Source organism: Hyla sarda, chromosome 3, assembly GCF_029499605.1.
Source record: "Hyla sarda isolate aHylSar1 chromosome 3, aHylSar1.hap1, whole genome shotgun sequence".
In the NCBI taxonomy this organism is placed as follows: Eukaryota; Metazoa; Chordata; class Amphibia; order Anura; family Hylidae; genus Hyla; species Hyla sarda.
Genome location: NC_079191.1, coordinates 49,038,195 through 49,061,769, shown reverse-complemented (window position 1 = coordinate 49,061,769; position 23,575 = coordinate 49,038,195).

The following is a 23,575-nucleotide window of genomic DNA, read 5'->3' as shown; positions in this document are numbered from 1 at the left end:
AATCTCAACTATTTTGTACACAAATATTTAAATAAATAGTGACCATACATATATTTCTTTACATAAATTTACTAAAAATACATCAATTCATAATTAGTGACTACCATGAATATAATAATTAAAATTAAAACATATATTAACAAATCATAATATTACTGCAAATCTCACACCAAACATAAATATTATGACAAAAAAAAGGGGGAAGGGGGAAGGAAACAAGGGGTGTAGCGACTCAAATTTCCAAATTCATCCATCTATTTAATCTAAATACATAAGCTTTATTGCCATAGCTTCTTTTCCCTGATCCTGCTGGATATATTCATGTTCATCACATAATAAAAAGACTTAACTCTAAAACTGTATATAATGGAATAAGACACACAGTTAAAACCACTAATGGACATAACTCTTATGGAAAAGCAGCTAATGATAACTGTTCAGTTTAGGCCTAATTGCACTATCCAGCGACACTCTTTCTGTGCCAACACTTTTTTGTAGTTTCCTCCTCTAATTCCCAGGTTTACTCTTTCGATCCCTCTCCCTTGTAAGCTTGAGGGATCACAATTATGGTCAGATCTGAAGTGCCTAGGTAGAGTTTTTAGCACTGTAAAATCCTGAGCACTCTTTGCCACCAGTATATCTCGTACATGTTCCCGGGTGTGTATCTTTAATTGCCTAGATGTCAGACCTACATACTGTATTTTTCGCCCTATAGGACGCACCGGCATACAAGACGCACCCAATTTATAGGTGCAAAATCTAAAAAAATTAAAATTTTGAACCCAATAGTGGTCTTCAACCTGCAGACCTCCAGATGTTGCAAAACTACAATTCCCAGCATGCCCGGACAGCCGTTGGCTGTCCGGGCATGCTGGGAGTTGTAGTTTTGCAACATCTGGAGGTCCGCAGATTGAAGACCACTGCATAGGAGGTAATACTCACGTGTCCCCGCCGCTCCGGACCCGTCACCGCTGCCCTGGATGTCGTTCCATCGCTGTCGCCGTGTCCCCGTCACTCCGGAACGTCTCTGCTGCCGGCCGGGTATCCTCGCTCTCCGTCGCCGCCATCACATCGTTACACACGCCGACGCACGTACGCGACGACGTGATGACGAGGAAGGAGAGCGCTGGCCATTCAGGGGATCCCTGAACGGAGAAGACACCGAGGAGGCAGGTAAGGTCCCCCCCGGTGTCCTGTAAGCACTAACCCGGCTATTCAGTCGGGCTGTTCGGGACGACGCGATGAAATCGCGGCGGTCCCGAACAGCCCGACTGAGCAGCCGGGTTAGTGTCACTTTCCCTTCAGACGCGGCGTTCAGCTTTGATCGCCGCGTCTGAAGGGTTAATACAGGGCATCACCGCGATCGGTGATGTCCTGTATTAGCCGCGGGTCCCGGCGGTTGATGGCCACAGGGACCGCCGCGATAGGGGTGTATTCGCCGTATAAGACGCACCGACTTTTTCCCTCCCAGTTTTGGGGAAGAAAAAGTGCGTCTTATACGGCGAAAAATACGGTAAATCTTTGAGCACCCACATGTCGCATAATATATAACATTTTGGGTATTGCACGAGATATACTGGCGGATCGAATATTTTCTTGCTCCATCCGCTGATGTAAAGGTTTTAGCCCTTACAATGTTGGCACATGCTACGCAATCTCCACATGGATAGCATCCAACACGAGGACTACTCACACCAAAGGGCTGTGGTACTTTGACCACATAGTGGCTTCTCATAAGTTTGTCTTTAATGTTTATGCCCCTCCTAGCCATGAAAGATACCCTCTCTGAAATCAATGTTGCTAACAGTGGGTCAGTTTTCAAAATCCCCCAGTGTTTTTCCACGGCTTGTCGCATTACATTCCACTGGCAGTTACATGTGGAGATACATCTCACTGCATTATCCGTTTAGTTTTTTTGCCTCCTCTTATTTTGGTATTTCAACAGGTAATTTCTTTGTTCTCTCTTTTCTCTCTGGTGCCCTTGTTTTATCATTCTTTTACTGTAGCCTCTCATTTCAAATCTTTCCTTTAAAGGGGTACTCCGCCCCTCCTAGACATCTTATCCCCTATCCAAAGGATAGGGGATAAGATGTCAGATCGCCGCGGTCCCGCTGCTGGGGACCCCGGGGATCGCTGCTGCAGCAACCCGCTATCATTACTGCGCAGAGCGAGATTGCTCTGCACGTAATGACGGGCAATACAGGGGCTGGAGCATTGTTGCGTCACGGCTCCGCCCCCCGTGACGTCACGGCCCGCCCCGTCAATACAAGTCTATGGGAGGCGGCGTGGCGGTCGTCACGCCCCCTGCCATAGACTTGCATTAAGGGGACGGGCCGTGATGTCATGAGGGGTGGAGCCATGACGTCACGCTGCTCCAGCCCCTGTATCGCCGGTCATTACACACAGAGCGAACTCGCTCTGCGCAGTAATGATGGCGGGGTGCCACAGCGGCGATCCCAGGGCTCCCCAGCAGCGGGACCGCGGCGATCTAACATCTTATCCCAGTATCCTTTGGCTAGGGGATAAGATGCCAGGGGCGGAGTACCCCTTTAAGTCCTCACTCTGTTTTTCAAAAGGGATATCGGAAGAACATATCCTCCGCATTCTGAGGAACTGTCCCACCGGTATGGCCTTCACTGTCGATTTATTATGCGCCGACGACGCATGCAATATTGAATTTGTCAATGTTTTCTTTCTGAAAACATCAGTTGTTAGGCTACCGTTTGATTCTCTCATTATTTTTACATCCAAAAAAATCTACCTCATGGTGGCTGTATCTAATTGTCAATTTAATACTGACATCATTGGAATTCAGAGATTGCATAAATAGTTCCAAATCTGACACGGACCAATGCCATATGAACAAAATGTCGTTGATATAGCACATGGCTCACGAGCTGCGCCCCGGCACATTGCAAAACCTCCCGCTCCCAGGCACCTAGGAACAGGTTTGCGTACGACGGGGCACAGGCCATGCCCATTGCAGTGCTGCGCTTATGTAAGGATTGAAGCCAATTCTCTTTGATATGCCTTGACTGGATTATGTGTTAATTTAACATAGGTGTCCCTATCTCTGAGTTGGCGGAAGCTGGTAACAGAAGAGTTTAAAAAGATCACAAACAAAAGATCTAATGATAATTTGACAAAGAGAAGCACTGAGGGAAATCCAAGGTTGGGATGATATAGTAATAAAACAGGCAGACAAAGGGGGGAATATAGTAATTTGGCCTAAAACATCTTACGAAAAAGAAGCCTTCCGCCAACTCAGAGATAGGGACACCTATGTTAAATAACACATAATCCAGTCAAGGCATATCAAAGAGAATTGGCTTCAATCCTGAAGCAAGCCTTTGAAAAAGGTATCATTAACCAAAAAAAATACAAAAGAAGGGTTGCTTAATCTGTACCCACAGGTTCCAACATTTTACTTGATCCCAAAGGTGCACAAGGATTCCCTCAACCCTCCCGGCTGTCCTATAGTGTCAGGTATAGACGAAGTGTGTGATGTTGTTTGTAAGTACATCAACATATATTTAAAAGCTTTAGTGGAAACGCTACTCTCATATGTTAAAGACACTACAGATGTGCTCAGGAGGATCGAGGGGATCTTTTTAGAGGAGGACATGCTCCTAGTCTAAACATTAAACAACTACATTGACGTGATCTGGAATGGCAGGAGGTGCTCAACCCCAAGTGCAGTTGTGCACCCACACTGGGGTAGAGATCCTGCACTTGTGGTCCGTTGCTATGGGTGATCCCCAGCATAATATGCATACAATGGAGGATGCTTGCAGACGGTCACAAGTACCACAAAATAGGTGCACTACTGTGGTAGATGTAAACAATGACATTAGCTAACCCTCAAAACTGATATAAAATTGAGACATTAACCAGTATATCTTTATATGAAGGACATACCTGAGCCCGCACACCAACGCCAAGGTTTCTCAAGTGGTACGGGACCTAACACTAACCTACCTGTGCGTGATAAGCAAAACCAGTAATCAAATACAGCAGCATTCGGTCCGACTTATAGACTACTCCCCGGTTACCTCCTGTGTGGCTGAGCACACATCCAATGAGAGGGGAGGAGATAGGCTACAAGCCCCACCCTGGTTGGCTAATATATTGCCGGCATCACAGGTGAAACCTTAATGCTACCCAGTATGATAAAAGGGTGCATTAGTATAAACTTTAGACATTAAACAGCTTACATTGATATGGTCTGAAATGGCAGGAGGTAATCAACCCCAAGTGCAGTTGTGCACCTACGCTGGGGTGGAGGTCCTGAACTTGTGGTCCGTTGCTATGGGCGATCCCCAGCATAATATGCATACAATGGAGGATGCCTGCAGATGGTCACAAGTACCACCATGGCATCCTACACCAGAAAAATGTGTAGATGCCTAACATTCATAATTTAAACATTAAGCAGGGAGCAGTCTACAAGTCGGACCTAATGCTACTGTAATTTGATTCCTAGTTTTGCTTATCCGGCACAGGTAGGTTTAGTGTTAGGTCCCGTACCACTTGAGAAACCTTGGTGTTGGTGTGCGGGCTCAGGTATGTCCTTCATATAGGGATATACTGGCTAATGTCTCAATTTTACATCAGTTTTGAGGGTTAGCTAATGTCATTGTTTACATCTACTACAGTAGTGCACCTATATTGTGGTACTTGTGACCGTCTGCAAGCATCCTCCATTGTATGCATATTATGCTGGGGATCACCCATAGCAACGGACCACAAGTGCAGGACCTCCACCCCAGCGTAGGTGCACAACTGCACTTGGGGTTGAGCACCTCCTGCCATTTCAGACCACGTCAATGTAAACATGCTCCTAGTCACAGCAGACGTTGAGTGGCTGTTCTCATGTATAAAAGATGTAGATGGATTAAATGCAACTAAATTCTTTCTTCAAACAAGTAGTTTTGAAACAGACCTCTGCCATTTTTTGTTGGAATTGTTGCACTTTATATTAAGTCACAATTTTTTCACATTCAAAGATTGTTTTTACTTACAAAAGTGCGGCACTGCAATGGGCGCGGCCTGTGCAAACCTGTTCCTAGGTGCCTGGGAGCAGGAGGTTTTGCAGTGCGCCAGGGCGCAGATCGTGAGCCATGTGCAGTGCTGGCTGCGCTATATCAACAACATTTTGTTCATATGGTAGGGGTCCGTGTCAGACTTGGAACTATTTATGCAAACTCAGAATTCCAATGATGTCAACATTAAATTGACATATAGATACAGCCACTATGAGGTAGATATTTTGGATGTAAAAATAATGAGTCAAATAAAAATAATGAGTCAAATAATGAGAATCAAACAGTAGCCTCACAACTGATGTTTTCAAAAAGAAAACATTGACAAATTCAATATTGAATGGGTCATCGGCGCATAATAAATCGACAGTGAAGGCCGTACCGGTAGGACAGTTCCTCAGAATGCGGAGGATATGTTCTTCCGATATCCTTTTTGAAAAACAGAGTGAGGACTTAAAGGAAAGATTTGAAATGAGAGGCTACAGTAAAAGAATGATAAAACAAGGGCACCAGAGAGCAAAGAGAGAACAAAGAAATTACCTGTTGAAATTTCAAAATAAGAGGAGGCAAAAAAACTAAACGGATAATGCAGTGAGATTTATCTCCACATGTAACTGCCAGTGGAATGTAATGCGACAAGCCGTGGAAAAACACTGGGGGATTTAGAAAACTGACCCAGTGTCAGCAACATTGATTTCAGAGAGGGTAACTTTCATGGCTTGGAGGGGCATAAACCTTAAAGACAAACTTATGAGAAGCCACTATGTGGTCAAAGTACCACAGCCCTTTGGTGTGAGTAGTCCTCGTGTTGGATGCTATCCATGTGGAGATTGCGTAGCATGTGCCAACATTGTAAGGGCTAAAACCAGGGCCGGACGGGGGCTAAAAACCAGCCCTGGAAAAATTGTCATACCAGCCCCACAGCACTGCGTCATTATAGCAGTCACTGGCTGCAGGGAAGGGACAGGGAAGCCTGGAACTTGATTTACCATGCCTCTATAAGAGAACTATGTTGTGGGTGTGCCCTGAAGTCAAAGGGGTGCAGCCTCAACATACAAGACAGTAATGTAGTATTAACGCTATGTAAAATCCACTTGGGGAAAACAGCAAAAAATTTTAAATAATAAAAGCAACCCTCTCTTTTTTGCACTTTTGCTACTGCCAGAATCACGGAACTCAGTTCCCAGTGTCCAGCACTTCTGGGTTTGGTTACCTGATCTCACACGGCTGCTCATTCAATTACAGTCCGAAGCAATGTCCAGTCTCAGGCGCTGATTGGATGGCTGGCCATGTGACGTCACGTCACCTAACCAAAAGTGCCAGATTCCAGGAACAGAATTCCGTCATTTCAGTGGCAGTGTAAAAGCGAGGAACTTTAGAGAGGGTTTTTGTTTTTTTTACTGTCCCCCTCCCGTAGTAGATATTACATAGGGTTAAAATACCGTGGGAAGCATAACACTGGTGCAGGCATTGCGACATTGAGACATAGTTTGAAAATGCTACCAGAATACAGGTAAATAGTCACGGGGGCAGGTCCTGCCCAGCCGGCTTGATTGACACATCTCTCTTGTCTCTAGCAGTGTATAGGGAGACACTGGAAGATACAGTGCTCAGCACTACAAAGTCCAACACTACACCTTTTCCCAACTTTGCAGGTTCCTGCATACAGATGGGGTGCTCAATCCCAATAGTTTATAGCAGTAAGCATAACAGTCTCACAGTAGAACATTTTTGGAAGCACTCACCAATCAACTGGGAATCATTTCCTTTGCACAGGCTTTGATAAATCATCCCTAGGTCTCGAAACTGTGGACTGTTAGGTGTTCCAACTACGGTCTATGCATGCTGGGAGTTGTCATTTTGCTGGGAGTTTTAGTTTAGCAACAGCTGGAGATCCACAGTTTGGAGACCACTGATACAGGGAGAGATGCGTCCCCTGCCCTGCTGAGACCCACCCTGAGGACTAATCACCAGTTCCGGTGGCATTTACAAACTAAGATTCCTTTGAATGACTGAGTGTCCTGGGATCGTGATGCCTGCACCAGTTTTATGCTGCCCGCTGTTTGGGCAACATAAAACTGATAACAGGTTCCCCTTAACTGTAGTTAAATATAAAAAATATAGTTATTTAGAAATAATGAATAAACAACATAAATTGCAAAAAAAAAAAAAAAATAGAACCAAAGTGCCCCACCCTTACAAAGTAGTAACAGCAGGTCTCCTCTTCCCAGACCCTACCCTCTACCCCTCATTACAGGTCCCCCCTCATTACAGGTCCCCCCCCCCCCGTCTCCAGCCCCCTACATCAAAGGCATCCCCTCTTCTGCCCCCCACATCACAGGTATCCCCTTTCCAGACCCTCATATCACAGGTCCCCCCCCTCTTCAGCCTCCACATAACTGGTCTCCCCTCTCCACCAGCACCAGCCAACATTACAGCCCCCCTCCTTGCAGCCCCCCACATCACAGCTCCCCCTTTTGCAGCCCCCCACATCACAGGTCCCCCCCTTTGCAACCCCCCAACATCACAGTTCCCCCCTTTACAGACTTCATCATCACAGGTTCCCCCCCCCCCCCCCCACATCACAGGTCTCCCCCTCTGCAGCCCCTAACATCACAGGATCACAGGTCTCCCCCTTTGCAGCCCCCACATCACAGTTCTCCCCCTCTGCAGCCCCTAACATCACAGGTCTCCCCCTCTGCAGCCCCCCACATCACAGGTCTCCCCCTCTGCAGCCCCCGACTTCACAGGATCACAGGTCTCCCCCTCTGCAGCCCCCACATCACAGGTCTCCCCCTCTGCAGCCCCTAACATCACAGGTCTCCTCCTCTACAGTCCCTAACATCACAGGTCTCCCCCTCTGCAGCCCCTAACATCACAGGTTCACAGGTCTCCCCCTCTGCAGCCCCTAACATCACAGGTTCACAGGTCTCCCCCTCTGCAGCCCTTAACATCACAGGTCTCCCCCTCTGCAGCCCCTAACATGACAGTTTCACAGGTCTCCCCCTCTGCAGCCCTTAACATCACAGGTCTCCCCCTCTGCAGCCCCCCACATCACAGGTCTCCCCCTCTGCAGCCCCCCACTTCACAGGATCACAGGTCTCCCCCTCTGCAGCCCCTAACATCACAGGTTCACAGGTCTCCCCCTCTGCAGCCCTTAACATCACATGTCTCCCCCTCTGCAGACCCCCACATCACAGGTCTCCCCCTCTGCAGCCCCCCACTTCACAGGTTCACAGGTCTCCCCCTCTGCAGCCCCCCACATCACAGGTCTCCCCCTCTGCAGCCCCTAACATCACAGGTCTCCCTCTCCAGCCCCCCACATCACAGGTCTCCCCCTCTGCAGCCCCTAACATCACAGGTTCACAGGTCTCCCCCTCTGCAGCCCCTAACATCACAGGTCCCCCCCTCTGCAGCCCCTAACATCACAGGTTCACAGGTCTCCCCCTCTGCAGCCCTTAACATCACAGGTCTCCCCCTCTGCAGCCCCTAACATGACAGGTTCACAGGTCTCCCCCTCTGCAGCCCTTAACATCACAGGTCTCCCCCTCTGCAGCCCCCCACATCACAGGTCTCCCCCTCTGCAGCCCCCCACTTCACAGGATCACAGGTCTCCCCCTCTGCAGCCCCTAACATCACAGGTTCACAGGTCTCCCCCTCTGCAGCCCTTAACATCACATGTCTCCCCCTCTGCAGACCCCCACATCACAGGTCTCCCCCTCTGCAGCCCCCCACTTCACAGGTTCACAGGTCTCCCCCTCTGCAGCCCCCCACATCACAGGTCTCCCCCTCTGCAGCCCCTAACATCACAGGTCCCCCTCTCCAGCCCCCCACATCACAGGTCTCCCCCTCTGCAGCCCCTAACATCACAGGTTCAAAGGTCTCCCCCTCTGCAGCCCCTAACATCACAGGTCCCCCTCTCCAGCCCCCCACATCACAGGTCTCCCCCTCTGCAGCCCCTAACATCACAGGTCCCCCTCTCCAGCCCCCCACATCACAGGTCTCCCCCTCTGCAGCCCCTAACATCACAGGATCACAGGTCTCCACCCTCTGCAGCCCCCACATAACGGTCTCCCCCTTACCCTTACCAGACCCCCACACACCACATAACAGGACTCCCCCCCTTTCCCTTACATAGTAATAACATTCGGTTCCCTTTTCCTCTCACCCAGTATAGTAGATCCTCCCCCGAGCAGCTGCAGTCACTGTGTGCGGACAGGAGGAGGGGCCAGGAGCAGTGAGGAGGCAGAGAGTAGAGGGGAGTGTACTGTCTGTACAGCTCCCATTACAGACTCTGTACCCCAGTCCTCCAGACCTCCGATCACTGTGTCAGCTGTCAGGAGCCTCAGACCTGTGTGTAGGGTTGCCACCCTACCGGTATTTTACCGGCACAGACGGTATTTTCGTTCAGATTCCGGGCTGTGCCGGTAAGTTTGGATGAAAAATACCGGCCATGCAATGGCCGGTATTTTTCATTCACTGTCATCACACTAACCTAAAAAAAGCGGCGCCACTGAGCGGGGGTGCGGGCCGCACACCAGCACCATGCCGCTCAGCAGAGCACCCTGTCTGACTCTGATGCTGTCCCAGTCTAAAACCTTACCTGGCACTGTGCGGCCGGGAGGCTGGATCTGCGGAGGGACGTTGTGGAAGTGACGTCACTCTGCAGACCCGCGCAGGACGTCACATCACTCGCCGGCCCGAGACTGAGAGGAGACTGGAGAGGTGCTGCGGTAGTAGGTAAGTGTGTCCGTTACTATGTGTGTGTCAGTGTTTGTGTGTCTGTCTGTCAGTCAGTGTTTGTGTGTCTGTCGGCCAGTGTGTGTGTTTCTGAATTCCACCCCACCCACCCCAATTCCCCTGTGGCAATCCCCCCCACCCCAATTCCCCTGTGGCAATCCCCCCCACCCCAATTCCATGGGGAAGAGGGGGGGGGAGGGGGGTAACTTACTATACCTATGGGGAAGAGAGAGGAGGGGGGGGGGTAACTGCCTATACCTATGGGGAAGAGAGGGGGGAGGGGGGTAACTGCCTATACCTATGGGGAAGAGAGGGGGGGGGGTAACTGCCTATACCTATGGGGAAGAGAGAGGGGGGTAACTGCCTATACCTATGGGGAAGAGAGGGGGGGGTAACTGCCTATACCTATGGGGAAGAGAGAGGGGGGGGTAACTGCCTATACCTATGGGGAAGAGAGGGGGGGTAACTGCCTATACCTATGGGGAAGAGAGAGGGGGTGGGGGTAACTGCCTATACCAATGGGGAAGAGAGAGGGGGGGGGTAACTGCCTATACCTATGGGGAAGAGAGAGGGGGGGGGGTAACTGCCTATACCTATGGGGAAGAGAGGGGGGGGGGTAACTGCCTATACCTATGGGGAAGAGAGAGGGGGGGGTAACTGCCTATACCTATGGGGAAGAGAGAGGGGGGGGTAACTGCCTATACCTATGGGGAAGGGGGGGGTAACTGCCTATACCTATGGGGAAGAGAGAGGGGGGGGTAACTGCCTATACCTATGGGGAAGAGAGAGGGGGGGTAACTGCCTATACCTATGGGGAAGAGAGAGGGGGGGGGGTAACTGCCTATACCTATGGGGAAGAGAGAGGGGGGGTAACTGCCTATACCTATGGGGAAGAGAGAGGGGGGGGTAACTGCCTATACCTATGGGGAAGAGAGAGGGGGGTAACTGCCTATACCTATGGGGAAGAGAGGGGGGGGTAACTGCCTATACCTATGGGGAAGAGAGAGGGGGGGTAACTGCCTATATCTATGGGGAAGAGAGAGGGGGGGGTAACTACCTATACCTATGGGGAATAGAGAGGGGGGGGTAACTACCTATACCTATTGGGAAGAGAGAGGGGGGGTAACTACCTATACCTATGGGGAAGAGAGAGGGGGGGGGTAACTACCTATACCTATGGGGAAGAGAGAGGGGGGGGGTAACTGCCTATACCTATGGGGAAGAGAGAGGGGGGGTAACTGCCTATACCTATGGGGAAGAGAGAGGGGGTAACTGTCTATACCTATGGGGAAGAGAGGGGGGTAACTGCCTATACCTATGGGGAAGAGAGAGGGGGGTAACTGCCTATACCTATGGGGAAGAGGGGGGAGGTAACTGCCTATACCTATGGGGTAGAGAGGGGAGGTAACTGCCTATACCTATGGGGAAGAGAGGGGAGGTAACTGCCTATACCTATGGGGAAGAGAGAGGGGGGGGTAACTGCCTATACCTATGGGGAAGAGAGAGGGGGGGGGGTAACTGCCTATACCTATGGGGAAGAGAGAGGGGGGGTAACTGCCTATACCTATGGGGAAAAGAGAGGGGGGGCAACTGCCTTTACCTATGGGGAAGAGAGAGGGGGGGTAACTGCCTATACCTATGGGGAAGAGAGAGGGGGGGGGGTAACTGCCTATACCTATGGGGAAGAGAGAGGGGGGGGGTAACTGCCTATACCTATGGGGAAGAGAGAGGGGGGGGTAACTGCCTATACCTATGGGGAAGAGAGAGGGGGGGGTAACTGCCTATACCTATGGGGAAGAGAGAGGGGGGGGTAACTGCCTATACCTATGGGGAAGAGAGAGGGGTGGGGTAACTGCCTATACCTATGGGGAAGAGAGAGGGGGGGGGGTAACTGCCTATACCTATGGGGAAGAGAGGGGAGGTAACTGCCTATACCTATGGGGAAGAGAGAGGGGGGGGGTAACTGCCTATACCTATGGGGAAAAGAGAGGGGGGGGCAACTGCCTATACCTATGGGGAAGAGAGAGGGGGGGGTAACTGCCTATACCTATGGGGAAGAGAGAGGGGGGGTAACTGCCTATACCTATGGGGAAGAGAGAGGGGGGGGTAACTGCCTATACCTATGGGGAAGAGAGAGGGGGGGGGTAACTGCCTATACCTATGGGGAAGAGAGGGGGTGACTTTGCCTATAGGGAACGGGGGAGGGGGTGTAACTGCCTATACTTATTGGGGGGGCTACCTAACTTATACCTGGATGCCTAACTACTTACCTACATACCAGGCTATCTAACTATGTACCTGGCCTTCATACATGGCTGCCTAACTACCTAGCTAGCCCCCTACCTACCTGGCTTGTCACCTACCTACATATCCGGCTTCCTGATCTACCTACCTGGTTACCTATTTACCTGGCTGCCTACCTACCTTCCCAAGGAGGGCATTATTACAGTTTGTGGGCATATACATGGGAAGATTGTGTAGAGGAGGGGAGGGCACTGAATATATGCAGAGTCTGACATGTTTTTCCTGCAGATGTTAAGAGATCCACATGGCGGTCTTATCCGGACGGAGAAGAAAAGGAAAGAGGACGCCGCTGATCAGAAAAGACGTAATTGTGAGTCCCAAAATGTAACTGTAATCACTTATATGGTATACGCATCCTGTGTACATCTGTTATCTACTGCCATATGGTCCTGTATATAATCACTTATATTGTATACAGATCCTGTGTACAGCTGATATCTACCGCCATATGGTCCTGTCTATAATCACTTATATTGTATACAGATCCTTTATAGTATACTGGTCTGTGTATAGTGGTTTTATTCAGTACAACATTTTCCGTTTTCCACCTACAGAGCTATATGAGGGCTTTATCGGTATCAATTTGGTTTTGATGATTTTTTCATCCTATTTTTTGTTGTTGGTAGTGCGTATACAGAGGAGCTGTTACAATGTTTGCATTTGCACTATTTGGTGAGGTTGTCAAATGTATTTATATTATATTTGTATTTGCTGGGTATCCCCTTAAATTCATTGCCTGTTAAATAAATGTTATTTACAATTGTAAGTTTTATTCTCTAAATGTTATTTTTTTGTGCGATATAGGAAAGTTCCCCCCGCATATATTTGTATCCATCCTATCCCCCATGCCATTTCTTTACCCCCCTCCCATCCCCCATGCCATTTCTTTACCCCCTCCCATCCCCCATCCCCTGATCCCTCGTCCTCTATGCAATCGGCCCCTCACCCTTTTTTAGCTCCACCCCCACATAGCCACACCCACGACCGGTATTTTTCTGAGGGAAAGGTGGCAACCCTACCTGTGTGTGATGTTGCAGCTGCAGAGCAAACAGGTCCAGACACTGCTGACAGACTGACACAGTGACTTGTCAGGACTCAGGTAGCCTGCGCTCCAGCCAGCCACAGCGGCCCACAGGGCAGCGGCCTCCCGGATTTTGCCGGTATCCCGGTAAGCCAGTCCGGCCCTGGCTAAAACCTTTACATCAGCGTATAGAGCAAGAGAATATTCGATCCACCAGTATATCTCGTGCAATACCCAAAATGTTATATATTATGCGACATGTGGGTGCTCAAAGATTTATGTAGGTCTGACATCTAGGCAATTAAAGATACGCACCCGGGAACATGTACGAGATATACTGGTGGCAAAGAGTGCTCAGGATTTTACAGTGCTAAAAACTCTACCTAGGCACTTCAGATCTGACCATAATTGTGATCCCTCAAGCTTACAAGTGAGAGGGATCGAAAGAGTAAACCTGGGAATTAGAGGAGGAAACTACAAAAAAGTGTTGGCACAGAAAGAGTGTCGCTGGATAGTGCAATTAGGCCTAAACTGAACAGTTATCATTTGCTGCATTTCCATAAGAGTTATGTCCATTAGTAATTTTAACTGTGTGTCTTATTCCATTATTTACAGTTTTAGAGTTAAGTCCTTTTATTATGTGATGAACATGAATATATCCAGCAGGATCAGGGAAAAGAAGCTATGGCAATAAAGCTTATGTATTTAGATTAAATAGATGGATGAATTTGGAAATTTGAGTCGCTACACCCCTTGTTTCCTTTCCCCCTTTTTTTTTTATTTTTTATTTTTTGTCACGTAATATTTGTGTTTGGTGTGAGATTTGCAGTAATATAACGAATTGTTAATATATGTTTTAATTTTAATTATTATATTCATGGTAGTCACTTATTATGAATTGATGTATTTTTAGTAAATTTATGTAAAGAAATATAAGTATGGACACTATTTATTTAAATATTTTTGTACTAAATAGTTGAGATTTTATCACACATTTTTAGGGTGTTTGGGTAATATACAAGTATAAAGGAAACATCCTCCTATAATGGGGAAATGGTTGTCAAATAAGATAATTTATTTTTATTTTTTTTATTTATTAATAATATTTTTAGTATGTAGTCACTGTAGTCATTTTATGTATAGGTATGTATTTTTATTATATTTAGTAATATATGAAATTATTATTTATAGGGATAAGTATGAAATTATTGAGAATTTATGTATTAATGTACTTGAGTAATAACATTGGCATAAAAAGCACAATATTAATGGCACTTTGTTTGTGAATATTGCACTTTAAGTAATATTGTAATAATAATATTATGGTATAACAGTAATTGTCATATCTATCCATAATTTTGAAACACACTAGTATGCATCACATTGGTGTCCAAATAAGTCGAGGTATAGCGTTCTCTAGTATTTTTCTATATTATAACAATGAGTTACCAAGACGCCCATATTATCTTTGCCTAGTTTTTATCTAAATCCGTGATTTGTCTTAGTGCACCGGCGCAGTGGTCTCCTCCTTATGGCCCTGCCTCGTCCGGTGCTGAGTTCTGGGATGCGTGCGCTCTGTACTTCGGTCTTGGCGTGTGCGTCTCGGAGGTGCCGGAAATAGGGCAGTGAGTGGTGGACGGGAGCACTGCGCCTGCGCCAAAACGAGACCAATCACATGACGTTTCATATCCGGTCTGCCGGATATACAGTACAGACCAAAAGTTTGGACACACCTTCTCATTCAAAGAGTTTTCTTTATTTTCATGACTATGAAAATTGTAAATTCACACTGAAGGCATCAAAACTATGAATTAACACGTGTGGAATTATATATATAGCAAAAAAGTGTGAAACAACTGAAAATATGTCATATTCTAGGTGGAAAGTTTCCCCAAGTGCAGTCACAAAAACCATCAAGAGCCACAAAGAAACTGGCTCACATGCGGACCGCCCCAGGAAAGGAAGACCAAGAGTCACCTCTGCTGCGGAGGATAAGTTCATCCAAGTCACCAGCCTCAGAAATCGCAGGTTAACAGCAGCTCAGATTAGAGACCAGGTCAATGCCACACAGAGTTCTAGCAGCAGACACGTCTCTAGAACAACTGTTAAGAGGAGACTGTGTGAATCAGGCCTTAAAGGGGTATTCCAGGAAAAAACTTTTTTTTATATATCAACTGGCTCCAGAAAGTTAAACAGATTTGTAAATTACTTCTATTAAAAAAAAATCTTAATCCTTTCAGTACTTATGAGCTTCTGAAGTTAAAGGGGTACTCCGGTGAAAACCTTTTTTCTTGTAAATCAACTGGTGACAGAAAGTTAAACAGATTTGTAAATTACTTCTATTAAAAAATCTTAATCCTTCCTGTACTTATTAGCTGCTGAATACTACAGAGGAAATTATTTTCTTTTTGGAATTCTCTCTGATGACATCACGAACACAGTGCTCTTTGCTGACGTCATTATAATAATAATAACTCTTTATTTATTGTTGTCCTTAGTGGGATTTGAACCCAAGGCCCCAGCACAGCAAGGCAGCAGTGCTAACCACTGAGCCACCATGCTGCCCTTAGCATACATCTGCTATGCACGGTTGCTAAAATGGACAGAGATGTCAGCAGAGAGCACTGTGCTTGTGATGTCATCAGTGTTCCAAAAAGAAAGGAATTTCCTCTGTAGCATTCAGCAGCTAATAAGTACAGGAAGGATTAAGATTTTTTAATAGAAGTAATTTACAAATATGTTTAACTTTCTGGGACCAGTTGATTTAAAAGAAAAAAGGTTTTCACCGGAGTACCCCTTTAAGGTTGTTCTTTTCTGTCTAAATCCTCTCTGATGACACCTGTCTCGGGAAAAGCCCAGTTTAGAAGCAAATCCCCATAGCAAACCTCTTCTAAACTGGGTGTTTCCTGAGACAGGTGTCATCAGAGAGGATTTACACAGAAAAGAACAACCTTAACTTCAGAAGCTCATAAGTACTGAAAGGATTAAGATTTTTTTTATAGAAGTAATTTACAAATCTGTTTAACTTTCTGAAGCCAGTTGATATATATAAAAAAGTTTTTTACTGGAATACCCCTTTAAAGGAGAACTCCGGAGTATAAAAATTGTCCCCCATACTGCCGGCAGTAAAAAAATTAAGATATACATACCTTCTTCCGCTCCCCCGGGGCCTCCGGTAACCGGCTCCGGTCTCCACCGCGATCCTCTTCCTGGTTGCCGGTGGTCGGAGAATCATACTGTGCTCAGCCAATCACCAGCCGCAGCGAAGTCCGATTCGGCCAGCGATAGGCTGAGCGGCAGTGTGAGAACGCTTCAGGACACAAAATTCTTCACTACACCGGCACCTGCTCCCGGGCTGAAAACGTCACACTGCCGCTCAGCCTATCGCCGGCCGAATCGGGACTTCACTGCGGCTGGTGATTGGCTGAGTGCAGTAAGACTCTCCGACCATCGGCAACCAGGAAAAGGATCGTGGCGGAGACCGGAGCCGGTTACCGGAGGCCCCGGGGGAGTGAAGGAAGATATGTACATCTTTATTTTTTTACTGCCGGCAGTATGGGGGACAATTTTTATATTCCGGAGTTCTACTTTAATGGTAGAATATCAGCTAGGAAACCACTGCTAAGGACAAGCAACAAGCAGAAGAGACTTGTTTTGGCTAAAGAACACAAAGAATGGACATTAGAGCAGTGGAAATCTGTGCTTTGGTCTGATGAGTCCAAATTTGAGATCTTTGGTTCCAACCACCGTGTCTTTATGCGATGCAGAAAAGGTGAACGGATGGACTCTACATGCCTGGTTCCCACCGTGAAGCATGGAGGAGGAGGTGTGATGGTTCGGGGGTGCTTTGCTGGTGATTGGGGATTTATTCAAAACTGAAGGCATACTGAACCAGCATGTCTACCACAGCATCTTGCAGCGGCATGCTATTCCATCCGGTTTGCGTTTAGTTGGACCATCATTTATTTTTCAACAGGACAATGACCCCAAACACACCTCCAGGCTGTGTAAGGGCTATTTGACCAAGAAGGAGAGTGATGGGGTGCTGCACCAGATGACCTGGCCTCCACAGTCACCGGACCTGAACCCAATGAAGGCAAAAGGGCCAACAAGTGCTAAGCATCTCTGGGAACTCCTTCAAGACTGTTGGAAGACCATTTCAGGTGACTACCTCTTGAAGCTCAATAAGAGAATGAGTGTGCAAAGCAGTAATCAAAGCAAAAGGTGGCTAGAACCTAGAATATGACATATTTTCAGTTGTTTCACACTTTTTTGTTATGTCTATAATTCCACATGTGTTAATTCATAGTTTCGATGCCTTCAGTGTGAATCTACAATTTTCATAGTCATGGAAATAAAGAAAACTCTGAATGAGAAGGTGTGTCCAAACTTTGGTCTGTACTGTATAAGAGCCCTGTGTTAGAGAGCAAGTAGATGGCGGCCCCTTGAGAAAGTGGGACAACGAAACGGCGTTGGGGCACAGAGGCTAACATTACCATGGGTAGGCATATTTGCACTCAGTGATTAATCTTTATTCTGCATCTCTTGAGCACCTTATACAGTAACACTGGGAGTTTGGATGACCTGTTTAGGCACCCAGTGTATCTAGTCTGAGCACTGTATTTTGATGCATGCTAGTTGTGGTTACAGCCGGTTATATGTACACAATTCAGATCTAGTTTTCATGGTATATTTCTCTATGAGGCATAGGTGCAATATTGAATGAGTGCAGTGTTAGTATATATTACAATTACAATTCCTCTGCGGCAATCCGGAGATTATCTTTGCTTTACATCTTGTTCTAAATGTTGAGAATCAAGATTAATTCTAATAAAGGTATATGAATTTTATTCAAGTGGTCTCTTTTGTGTTTTCTTGGTGTACAAATATTCTTGGAGTTCCCATTGGTGATTAATATAGGATCATGTTAGACACTATTATTGAAGGATGATGTTAGGTAACAAAAAGTGTCAGTTCGGATTTTATTCTGTATATAAGTTAATTAACTCGAGAATGCAAATATGATGTATGTTATAGATATGACTTTAGATTGATACAAAGACTAGGGACTGTGCGCTAAAGCTCAGTATACTATAGGACTCTCGTTCAGCCAACAGCTATTTCTCTCTCCCTTTTTGCCCCTACAAATATGCTTCTTTCCCCCAACATCTGCTTGCAGGGTAGAGTCTGGGGGGGGGGGGGTGGTACTATACACAGGGTAAAGTCTGGAGGTCAAAATACACAGGGTAGAGTCTGGAGGCCATCATGCACAGGGTAGAGTCTGGGGGCCACTATACACAGGGTAAAGTCTGGAGGTCAAAATACACAGGGTAAAGTCTGGAGGCCACAATGCACAGGGTAGAGTCTGAAGGCCACCATGCACAGGGTAGAGTCTGGAGGCCACCATACACAGAGTAGAGTCTGGAGGCCACTATACATAGGGTAAAGTCAGGAGGCCACAATGCACAGGGTAGAGTCTGGAGGCCACCATGCACAGGGTAGAGTCCTGAGGCCACCATACACATGGTAGAGTCCTGAGGCCAACATATACAGAGTAGAGTCTGGAAGCCACTATACATAGAGAAGAGTTTGGAGGCCACCATACATGGGGTAGAGTCCTGAGGCCCCCATACACAGGGTAGAGTCCTGAGGCCACCATACACAGGGTAGAGTCCTGAGGCCACCATATACAGGGTAGAGTCCTGAGGCCACCATATACAGGGTAGAGTCCTGAGGCCACCATATACAGGGTAGAGTCCTGAGGCCACCATATACAGGGTAGAGTCTTGAGGCCACTATACACAGGGGTATGTCTTGAGGCCACTATACACAAAGTAGAGTCTGGAGGCCACCATACACTTTAGATGGTTGGCCAGTAACATTTGTGGATTCCACCGATAGTTTTATACTGTGGTTGGGTACATAGGAGGACAGGATTCTGATGTTTTACTCTCCATCTAGAAAGAATCTCCATCTCCTGCCTTGGCCATAATGTTCCATACTGCTGTTGCTGGGTCTCCTAACCTGCAAAGGATAAACTATAATAAAAAAAACTAAAACCTTGAAGAAGACTTCAGTGTAATACAGGACATTATAGGGCATTCTGGGTACTTTCAATTTGGACTGAATCAAATCTGGCAGCCAATTTTAATTAAATGTACCAAAAATAGTCTCTCTAGTAATTTGTAAATTAGCCTGTAATAAATTGTGGCTATTGATTGAAAGATGCTTCAAGAGAAGGACCAGGGGACCCACAATGCATCACTGTGGGATCGAAGAGGTGAAAAACCCTTTTTAAAAAAAATAAAAACAGAAAACTAGTGCTGGACTAACCATTTGCCAGAAAAGTTTAGATGCTGTTATTAAAGCATAAGGGGGTCATACCAGACACAAAAAGCAAAGGTTCACAGATATGTGATATAACATTTTTGTCCTCAATACATTAATGAAAAAGTCTCATATTTTTGACTTATTTGTTGGCGTCAGTTCTCCTCATCTACTTTTAGGACTTTAAAAAATCAAGTTGTAGTTTTAGGTCAAATTTATGCAAAAATGTAAAATAAAATTCTGAAGGATTCACAAAGGACCTGAAGGACCCCCCTCAGGTACCAGGCCTGAATTCCTACCTCTGTATCTATGAACCTGACATTTGGCAATGACATATTATGAAGAGCAACTGACAGCCACGCCCCTCGGGATGTCACACCCCATCAAGAGGTGTGTGGCCATAAGATGTCTAGGGGCAGAGTACCCCTTGAAAGGGTTACTCCGGTAGGGGAAAAAAATGTTCTTAAATCAACTGGTGCCAGAAAGTTCTACAGATTTGTAAGATACTTCTACTTAAAAATCTTAATCTTTCCATTACTTATCAGCTGCTGTATGCTCAAGAGGAAGTTGTGTAGTTCTTTCCAGTCTGACCACAGTGCTCTCTGCTAACACCTCTGTCCATGTCAGAAACTTTCCAGAGCAGTAGAGGTTTGCTCCTACTCTGGACAGTTCCTGACACAGACAGAGGTGTCAACAGAGAGCACTGTGTTCAGACTGGAAAGAACTACACAACTTCCTCTGGAGCATACAACAGCTGATAAGTACTGGAAGGATTCATGTTTTTAAATAGAAGTAGTTTGCAAATAATTTATAACTTTATGACTTTCTGGCACCAGTTGATTGTAATTTTTTTTTCCTTCCGGAGTACCCCTTTAAACTGTGTCAATCAATTAAGTTCAATAGGCCCAATAATTATTGTTATAGATGCTGGTTATTGTTGCATAAAATGCCCATATATCTGTTTACATGTACTGTTTTCTGTAGTCAGCCAAAACCATTCATAGCAATCGTACATGTAGCTTCATGCAAAGTAAATATCTTATGGTAATTGGCAGATGAACTATATTATTCCCGTATAGTAAATGACAGTACAAAAGACGTCATCCATGGTGCGCAGCCAACAGTGCCTGACTGCTAGACCCTGAGTCAGACATCAGTCGGCCAATTGCATAGTCTGTGCTATAAGTTTAATTTCTCCTGGGTAATATCTGCTAGGATGAATGGGGTTGGAAATCTGTAATCTATATTAACTGCATTTCCTGTGTGCTGAACGAGACCAGCTGACACTATACTTGTTTGTAGTTCTACTTAATATCAATTATTTATGGTGTTTGCAGCACAAGGCCTTTAAATGATCTGTTAGTAATGTTTAAGCTATTCTGGTTAAGTGCGGTGCTGCCGACATTAGCCTCACCCATGAATCTGATTCTTTGTAGATGATACATAACTGCAAATAAACAAGAAAATGAGTTAATTAAGGTGTAAAGGATTTATAATGCACTCTACGTTAAAGGGGTACTCCGCTGCTAGATATCAAAGGATAGGGGATAAGCTATCTGTTCGTGGGGGTCCCGCTGCTGGGGCTTCTCACAATCTCCCACAGAACCGAGTGTTCTAAACAAACCCCGGGTCCTGTGACAGTGGTCATGACGTCCCGACCCCTCTTACTGAGGCGGGACATCACTGCAGCCTGTTTTGATACATCACTCACAAGAGGATCCCTCCAAGGAACAGCACAGGAATCAAACCTGCGCTCACAGACTTCAGTTTCAAAATGTTCTTTATTTCCCAGCATGCAACACGTTTCGCTGGATAACCAGCTTCATCAGGCAATGCCTGATGAAGCTGGTTATCCAGCGAAACGCATTGCATGTCGGGAAATAAAGAACATTTTGCAATTGAAGTCTGTGAGCGCTGGTTTGATTCCTGTGCTGTTCCTTGGAGGGATCCTCTTGTGAGTGCTTTACCTGTGTTGCCAGGAACGGCTGCCTAACTTCACCCGTCGAGGGTTAATTTTCTACAGCCTACACCATAGTTGTACTTGGTCGTAGTACAACTCACTTCGGTGAGCAGTTTTGCTTCTAAACATTATATTGGATTTTACGTTATCACACTAGGAGCGCTTTCCCTTTTGTCTTTTGTTGCTGTTTTGATACATGGGCAATACCTTTAAAATGATTGGGAAGTGAAGAGAAGGAGAGCAACACTTGGATAAATATATTGCATTATATATAGCTTTAAATGTGTTGTCAATTGCCCAGAAAATAGTATAACAATATTTAGTACAGAGCACGTTCATGGTATCAATTTTGTACAACAAATGATATCGTAATGACTTTGAAAAAGTTTTTGGAAAACTAAAAGTTCCAGAAGAGGTTATATATGTCTCTTCATGCATTTAGGGACACGGCCAGGGATGGCAGAAGAAAAAAAGTGTCATTAATATGCTGTAAACTAGACAGGAACTTCAAGTGGTGTGAAGATTTTATTCCAAAATCATGACAAGGTTGTATCAGCCTGTGGCTTATTACAATGCTCTCTAGAATTACAAGAATAATTACCAATATATAGAAGGATCCGTCACTTTCTGTCACGGTGATTATGCCCGGAACATCTTACCTAGTCTGACAGGTTGAATAATTAGATCTGTGAGATAGATCTAATGAAGTACCATGCACTAGACAAGCATACGACTCTTATTTTGCTTGCTGTATGGTATCCATCATGCTTTTGTTGCCTTAAGGCATGAAATAACTGGTTGACATTTTCGGCATATCTAGAAAGATTATTGGATATTCCATTCATTTACACTAGACTGTCAAGCTGGCAAATGCATTACTGTTCTACACAGTCTATAAGTAGGAGTAAAACATGTGGAATATTCAAATTCCAATTAGGGAGACATAGTCAATAAATGATAACACCACTAGAAAATATAATTTAAAGAAATCTACAGTTAAGGAACATTACACACAAAATAAGACATAAAGAAACATTCTTGTAACAACTTGTAAATTGAATTCCAAATGCAAATCCACAACAGTTTACAGCACAATACATATGGATGTAGTTTTTAAAAACCCATCCACATGCATTAGAACAAATTTCAAATTCACAGCACAATTATTCTGTCACTGCAGGTTTCAGTGAGTCCATTGGGAATACACATATCATTTAACACTTTGGCAAATCATTTACTCCCCATGGCTCCTGACACTCACTGCCTGAGTGTCTTTGTGCCTAATATATGTCCTCTTCCTTAATTGACTATGCTCTGTTTCTAATTCTCTGCAGAACCCCCTCTTTGGTACAGTTCATCAAAGCATTTGGCCACATGGAGACATAAACCACACCAAGTATATAGTATAATTGCTAATAACAAACGACTTTGCAATTTAACAGGTGTTTTAGCCACAAAACCAAGAGATCATTAACAAATATTTTTATTGCTAGCCCAGCCTTCCTCCAGAAGGAAGTCAGAGTCTGTGTAGAGCTATCTAAGTTTGAGTAGATAAGAATTCTGAGGAGATAAGTGCAGCCAGTGAGGAGAAGTTGTGCAAGGACCTCACTGCTTTGGAGTATATCCGGCTTTTGACTCGGACTGAAAGCCATGGTTTGCTGCTGTTTTCAGTCTGGATCAACAGCCAGATAAGGTTAGAAAATAAGTGGACCCGGGTCACTAGCTGACACCATTAGGCACACGGATGAAGCAGAGATACAGCAGCTGGCGGTTTTGAAACTCTCCCACCAGATGTGCCTGCTGGATGCACAAATCCTGGTGTACAAGCACCCTTAGAAAAGCTGACTTCTGAAAGGCTAGAGAAAGAGTTACAGAACAAACCAGATTTAAATTTACTGGGAAAACTGAAAACCTAAAAAAAAAAAAACCCTGTCTGAATCTTGTTAAAGACAATGTCTCTGACTTAACAGTACACATTTTTACCAATTTGCTGAGTTATCATTTTGTACATGTCTCTGGCTAGTTACGTGCATGCTACCATCAAAGGCATCCTAATCAACACCTGCCAGGAGACATCTAGGAGACTACTACCACCACCATTATCCTCTTCACTGCACCGGTCCAAGCAGTGTGGAAGTTCTGGAGGAAAAACTCTAGCCATGACCACAGTAAACCCTACTA